We start from the raw sequence: 8,206 nt of genomic DNA, 5'->3' as shown, positions 1-8,206 counted from the left end.
ATTTTTTATTTTTTCGATTATTTTGATAAACAAACACAAAAAGTAATTCTTTTTAATTAAATTAGAATTTCGTTAAAATATCGTTCTACTTGAAAAAAATCACAAATTTTTCTACAATTTTATTTTAATTAAAAAGGGGTGTGGATAAATTTTGATACACCTTGTATATAATTCTATGCCACTGGTTCAATGGTAAACGGCAGAATTTATTTGTTTTTGGATTGTTCTAATAGAATTATTTTTAATTAAATTAAAATTTCATTAATTATTGTTTTACTTTAAAAAAATCCTTCCTACATTTTTAATTTAATTAATAAGAAATGTATGGGAGGGTGGGTGCGTATAAAATTTGATACACCTGGTATACGTTTCTACGCCACTGGTTTAATGATATACAGCAAAAAAAAATTCGATTATTTTAATAAACAAACACAAAAACTAATTAAATGTTAGGCATTTTTTTATTTAATTAAAATGTTATTAATTAAACAATCACAATTTTTTCTACAGTTTTAATTTAATTACTAAAAAAGTGAGCGAAAAAAAATTGATTCACCCGGTATGTTTCTACGTCACTGGTTTAATGATAAATAAAAAAATGTATTATTTTTTCAATTATATTAATATACAAAAATAAAAAGCAATTAAATGACAAATTATTTTTAATTAAATCAAAAGTTCATGAATTATTGTTCCTCTAGAAAAAAATCACATATTAATTTTTCTACAATTTTAATTTAATTAATAAGAAATGTTTGAGAGGTGCGCATAAAATTTGATTCACTTTGTATAAGTTTCTACGCCACTGGTTTATTTTTTTTTTCGATACTAATAAACACAAAAACTATAATTACATAAATTTTTTGACAAATTATTTTTAATTAAATAAAAATTTTAATTATCGTTCTCCTTGAAAAAAAAATTCTACAATTTTTATTTAATATATGAAGTGTTTGAAGGGGGTGCGAACATAATTAAACTCACCTTGTATAAATTTCTACGCCACTGGTTTATTTTTTTCGATTTTAATAAACAAACACAAACTAATTAATTTTTGACAAATTTGGAGGATGCATATGAAATTTGATACACCTTGTATACGTTTCTACGCCACTGGTTTAATAGTAAACAGCAAAATTTATTATTTTTTCGATTATTTTAATAAACAAACACAAAAACTAATTAAATGTTATGACAAATTATGGGTTAATTAATGTTTCTTTAATTAATACCCAATTTATGACACAAGCTTTATTTTTAAACGTGCGTTTTAAAATTATGTCCAATTAATCAAAACCTGTCATATTTACGACAAAATTAATTTTTTCAATTATTTCTAGCCATTTAAAACTAATGACCGGAGTGGCTAGTGACATATTTATTGCTTGTACGTGACGCCACTGACTCAATGAATAAATTTGTGAAAAAAAAATTTTTTGCTTAAAAATATATTGTTTAAAGGTCATCAAGCGCATCTATTAGATAACACTTGAATTTGGCTCGATTTATTGTTGACATTTGTTTACAATGGCCTTGAATCGCAACCTTGATACAAAATCTGCACTGAATCTAAACAATCACTCGAAAAAGCCCCATTTATATATTTTTAAACACCCATAAATTATCCCAAAGCATTCGTGAAGCATCTTTAATTCAACAAGTTTATTTTCGATAGGCGTGTGTTATTTTTTAACCTACTTACATTTTTTTTTCGTGGAAATATTCACGTCGGTTTTCGCGCCTTTTTCGGAAACGAAAAACAATTTTCGAAAATAAACAGGACGCCATTAATCCTCGATTTATTGCAAATTAATCAAGCACTCGGGAATGAGGTGACGTCACTTGTGTCACGAAAAAAACACAGCTATGGGAGAAAAATAGATCGCAATTGAGAGTTTTAGGTCACAGCTGACTTATTAATTGAACTTTGGCCCATTTTAGAGAAAAAAATTTAATCAAAATCAACAAAAAATAAAAACAATTTTGTATACAGCATGGCCCAGAAATGACTGAAAGTGAAAGACTTATTAACCGAAAAGTATGCGTTGCAAAGACAGCATTATTTTATATACAGCGTGTACCTTTTATTACCAAAACAAAATATTATAAAAACTTTTTTTCTCAATTTTTAAGATCATTTTTGAAAGATAAAATTACTTAATTTTTTTAAATCCTACCTTTAAAAACTTACACTTTTAATCTTAATAAAACAATATACACTTTTTTTTAAATTTTGGGTATGTTATTGTTGACTGGAGAAAAAATAGCATGTTTTATTCGGCTTAAAAGTGAGTTTTGTTTGCCTATTTGCTGGCCAAAAAGTGATACTTTTAATCCTAGTAAAACAATATACTATTTCACTACTAGTTGTAAAAGGTACCAAAATATTTAGTTTGTCAATAATCATTTTTTTACTAACCAAGGGCAATAATGGATTAGAGAATTTAAGTTAATAATGTATGTAATAATGCTAGCAGTAAAAAAAATATTATATAAAACACGAGAGAGAAGATTTTTATAGCATCGCAATTATTATTTCCCTCGATGCTACGCACCTCGGGTTATAAACAGTTCGACTATAAAAAATTTCTTCTTTTTCTTATTCTAGCACACTAAAAAAATAGTTAAAACAATTAATAAGGTAAAAAAATTAAAAAAATTTAGAATAGTGATTTTCGAACTTTAAATGCAAATATTGGGCCAAAATGGCGAAAACAATGTGAGATAAATATTTATAGTTTTTCTAAATGTTAATAATATTCGATGGTAGTGTTTTATTCGGCTTAAAAGTGAGTTTTGTTTGCCTATTTGCTGGCCAAAAAGTGATACTTTTAATCCTAGTAAAACAATATACTATTTCACTACTAGTTGTAAAAGGTACCAAAATATTTAGTTTGTCAATAATCATTTTTTTACTAACCAAGGGCAATAATGGATTAGAGAATTTAAGTTAATAATGTATGTAATAATGCTAGCAGTAAAAAAAATATTATATAAAACACGGGAGAGAAGATTTTTATAGCCTCGCAATTATTATTTCCCTCGATGTTACGCACCTCGGGTTATAAACAGTTCGACTATAAAAAATCTCTTCTTTTTCTTTTTCTAGCACACAAAAAAATAGTTAAAACAATTAATAAGGTAAAAAAATTTAAAGAATTTAAAATAATGATTTTCGCATTTTAAATGCAAATATTGGGCTAAAATGACGACAACAATAAATAAACAAAAAATATTTATAGTTTTCCTAAATGTTAATAATATTCGATAGTAGTGTTTTATTCAGCTTAAAAGTGAGTTTTTTTGTCTACGCTACGCTTCTCTGACAAAAAAGTGATACTTTTAATCCTAGTAAAACAAAATACTGGTTGTAAAAGGTACCAAAATATTTAGTTTGTCGAGAGGTGGTATAGTGGTCAATAATCATTTTTTTACTAACCAAGGGCAATAATGGATTAGAGAACTTAAGTTAATAATGCTAGCAGTGAAAAAAATATTATATAAAACAGGGTAGACAAGATTTTTATAGCCTCGCAATTATTATTTCCCTCGATGCTACGCACCTCGGGTTATAAACAGTTCAGCTATAAAAAATCTCATCTTTTTCTTATTCTAGCACACTAAAAAAATAGTTAAAACGATTAATAAGGTAAAAAAATTTAAAGAATTTAAAATAGTGATTTTCGCACTTTAAATGCAAATATTGGGCCAAAATGACGACAACAATGTTAGATAAATGTTTATAGTTTTTTAATGTTAATAATATTGGATGGTAGTGGTAAAAAACGAAGAATTTTCCAATTATGCAAACGAGTGATGCAAGCTTTATTTGTAAATAATAATTTTATTAATTGCATTTTGCACACTCGAGCAATAAAAACCGATTACAGGCAGTTTTGCGTCGAAAAATTCGCGAAAAACCACAATTTCCCCCCAAATTGGAACGGATGTGGTTTTTTTCATCTTAAAATATTTTTAATCGCAGGAAATTTCGAAAACAATGTCGATTTTGAATTTCAAGCGATGGTTTTATAGCGTTCTCAACGACACATAAACATGTATTTAGTAAATAAACGCATTTAATTGTCTAAATTGAAGACAATAATAGAAAAAATCAAAGCTCAAGCCATAAACCTCGAATCGCGTTAATGACACGATTATTTTACGGCTTATTATTTATTTCTATAAATACAGAGTGGCTCATCGGTGAAATGTGAGAAAATCCGGTGTTTTTCGCATTAAAATGACTCAAATATTCGAACAATTTGCCAACAAAGCGTTTAATTGAATCGTATTTTTAGCCAACTATCGATTACCTGAATTTGTTTATTTTTGGGAAATGGGCAAAAGTTGACTCATTTGCACCAAAATTAAGATAAATAAACATCATGAGAGGAGATAAGAGCGAAAAAATGTGGTTCTCCGGTCAACCGGACTCGATAATTCATCAAATGACATCCGTAAACAAAAAACTCGAATATTTGAATAATTTTATTTAAATGACGCGCGTGGTGACAATTGACTTACAATGGAGCGTCGTCGCCGCCTCGATGCGTCGTCTATCACTGATTTGAAACTTGTCACAGCCAACTACAATCAACAACTGCTGCAAAGTTGCCGAGATCTAAGGTAGTCCCTCCTACTCCGGCCATCCCGTATAAAAATAATAATTCTTCGTAGTCAGTGTTCAAATAGCACTTATAAATATTGTTTCAGAGATAAGAAAAATGTGTCAGATTTTTAACACTTATTGGAAATTGAATACAAGAATTTTGGCTGTCTGACTGAGTGTTAAATTAAACAAACTGGGAGATAAGAAGTGACACTCTGGAAAATTTTACGCCTGTCAAAACAAATGAATATCATATTTATCTCATATCAATTTGTTGGGAAGACAATAAGGAAGAAATGCCGTTAAGCAAACCGTTATTACTATTATTTCGTAAAAATTTGATCAAGTTGGCAACCTGGTGAACGGCAATTGTTCTAGAGTTTTGTAACACATTTATTATCGTTTATACAGGGTGTTTCAGAAATTATTATTACCAATAGAATACGCTAAAATAGAATTTGGCCACAAAAATATCAATAACTTGGCAACGTCGCAACCGAAATTTTAAAACAAAACGTGATTTTGTACCATTTAAATAAATGAGAATGTGGACCAAAATATGTATGTTGTGATTAAAAAAAAGTTGGATACGGTCCTGGAATAATGAAACCCCCTGTATATTTCAAAATTGTTTTAGTGAATAGAGATTTGACAACTATACAATGGGGCAAAAAACTACTTTTGTACTTTTAATTACAAGGTCATTACCTTTCGAAACCGTTCTAAAGACCCACCCTGTATAATAAAAATAAATTAAAAAAAATTGGTACAGAAAATTTTTAATAATTTCACTTATATCAAAAGAAACACACTGTGTTTGCATAATTTTTTGAGCGTTTTTAAATTTTATTTGGAAATCCTTTTTTTCATCCTAAACGAGTCGACTGTGAAGTAAATTTCTGTTAATTTGTGTAGTTGCTATAGAAATGTACTAAATTACGTATGTTGTTATGGTTACGAAAATAAAAACGTCATGACAACAATAAAAAATGCATATCAGTGGCGGGTGTTTTTTTTTATTTGGTGAATTATAATTACTTTTACATCGCGTTTTTGTAGTTGAATTTATTTAATTATTTTTAAGCCCGACTAAATGAAATTGATATTTTTAGAATAAAAACTCAAAAATATAAAAATATAATACAATTTGGTAAGCATTCTGTATAAGTGAAACAAATAAAAATGCCGTCAAACGATAGAGCAAAACTTTCTTTACTAATGTGCAAAAATTTACTTTTTCATTGTTAATAAAAATGATGCTAGAAGAATTTAAGCAAAACTGTATTTATTTTTAAAATTTAGCCACATAAATATTAATAACTTGGCAACGTCGCAATGTAAATTTAAAAACAAAACGTGCTTTTATTGCATTTTACATGATAAATGAGAATGTGGGCAAAAATATGAATGTTGTGATTAAAAAAGTTGAATACGGTCCTGGAATAATGGAACCCCCTGTGTATTTCAAAATTGTTTTAGTCAATAGAGTTTTGACAACTATACAATGAGGAAAAAAAATACTTTTGTACTTTTAATTACCTTTTGAAATCACTCTAAAAATTCACACTGTATAATAAAAATAAGTAAGAAAAAAATTTTTTTTTTAATAATTTCAGTGAAATCAAAAGAAACATAATTTTTTGAACGTTTTTCAGCTTTTTTTGAAAACCCTTCCATCCTAAACGAGTCGACTGTGAAGTAAATTTCTGTTAATTAGTGTGGTTGCTATAGAAATGTACTAAATTATGTATGTTGTTTTGGTTACAAAAATAAAAACGTCATAACAACAATAAAAAACGAAAATCAGTGGCGGGTATTTTTTTTATTTTGTGAATTATTATGATATTGATAATTTTAGAATAAAAACTCAAAAATACTAGTTGATTACGATAAAAATAAAATTATTATAGAATTTTGTAACCACCCTGTATAACTAAAACAAATAAAAATGGAGCAAAGTCTTCTTTACTAATGTGCAAAAATTTACTTTTTATTGTTAATAATAAAGATGCTAGGAGCCTTTAAGCGAAAGTGTATTTCAAAATTTGTCTACAAAAATATCATTAACTTGGCAACGCCGCAATCGAAATCTAAAAACAAAAAATAATTTTATAGCATTTAATACGATAAATAAAAATGTGGAAAAAATATGTATGTTGTGATTAAAAAAAAAGTTGGATACGGTCCTGGAATACTGATATTGTAGTCGATAGAGATTTGAGAACTGCACAATGAGACTACGACGCAGTTCTAAAAACTCACCCTATATAATATAAAATAATTAAAAAAATAAAAGATTTTTTTATTGATTTCAGTGATATCACACTGTTTGCAAAATTTTTCTGGCTTTTTTGCAATTTTATTTAAAATCCCTTTTTTTATCCTAAACGAGTCAACTGTGAAGTAACATTCTGTTAATTTGTGTAGTTGCTATAGAAATGTACAAAATTTTGTATGTTGTTATGGTTACAAAAATACAAACGTCATGACAACAATAAAAAATGGAAATTAGTGGCGGGTAAAACAGTTTTTCAGCCAAATCTGCCTCGATTTTTATAATTTTTTTGTTTTCTACATCGCATTTTTAACCCACTGTATATGATATTGATAATTCTTTTTCACAACTACAGGCTGTACCTCAAATTTCAGCCTAAAATGTGTATGTAATTAACATTAAATGCCGTTTCCATTGGTGGCAGTTATTTCTGGGACACTGTGTACAATGATTGAAAACACTGCTGCCACTGTTGAAACGAAAAATTACAAGCAAATGTGTGAAAATTGCACAATTATTATGAAGTGTGTCAGCATATGGAACAAATTTGGGATAAAACAAGAAAATCGTTTGAAATAAACCATAACTCCACGTCGTACTTTTAAATAAAACATGACGCGAATTTTCGCGGTTTTGACCTACCTGTTGTTTCCAAATTTAAATTGGACGCAAGTCCTGTTGTTAAAATCTCTGCTGCATTACTCACGACTTTCATACGTTTCTAAAATTATCCCGAATTATTTAAAAACGAAAAACGAAAGTAATTGGGGCTGAGAGCAATATTGGGAACGATATTTTTATCCCATGATTTATTACAATTTTTTATTCGTTGCTTTTAATTCATTCGCAATTAACATTCCACACTTGTGTTCGCAATTACTCGAAATAAAACACGCAAACAGTGTTCAAACTCAATTTTCAGAAAATTAATTAAACCTGAAAATACTCATGAAAACTATAGCCATTTCTATGGAAACCATCAACAGGTTGCCATAGTTACACCTGTTACTGTTTATTGCAAATTTTGTTATCAAATTTATTGTCTTTTAAACTACTTTTATGAGGATTATTATTATTACACTGTAATTAAAGATTCGTAATCTAAGATTTTTTTAAAGAAATTACTAATATTTTTGTTTTTGAAATAAAATAAAAATAAAAATTCAATCATTTAGAATCTTCGAAAAACATCTTCCTTTTTCTTCTGATATTTTGACCCAAAAAAAAATCTAATTTCTTCACTTCTTTCCCAGTTTCTGTTATGTTGTTTATTGAAAAATTTGTTATCAAATTTGTTGTCTTTTAAACTACTTTTAGGA

At 27.7% G+C, this 8,206-nt stretch overlaps 1 protein-coding gene across 2 annotated transcripts in view; it reads right to left on the bottom strand.

Moving 5' to 3' along the window:
* LOC123011485 (tubulointerstitial nephritis antigen-like) overlaps positions 1-4,683 on the bottom strand; it is a 13,732-nt gene extending 9,049 nt beyond the window's left edge. The window contains exon 1 of one of the 2 annotated variants that reach the window (XM_044408931.1): positions 4,528-4,683. The gene's annotated coding sequence lies outside the window, so the exon portion shown is untranslated. The remainder of the gene's footprint in view (positions 1-4,527) is intronic. The other variant, XM_044408932.1, reaches the window with a different exon arrangement.
* Between the last annotated feature and the right edge of the window lie 3,523 nt (positions 4,684-8,206).

Source organism: Tribolium madens, unplaced genomic scaffold, assembly GCF_015345945.1.
Source record: "Tribolium madens isolate multiple individuals breed KSU strain unplaced genomic scaffold, Tmad_KSU_1.1 Scaffold_91;HRSCAF=231;Tcas5.2_LG7, whole genome shotgun sequence".
Taxonomy (NCBI): Eukaryota; Metazoa; Arthropoda; class Insecta; order Coleoptera; family Tenebrionidae; genus Tribolium; species Tribolium madens.
The sequence above is the reverse complement of the archived record's forward strand: the minus strand, read 5'-3'. Positions and strand labels throughout refer to the sequence as shown.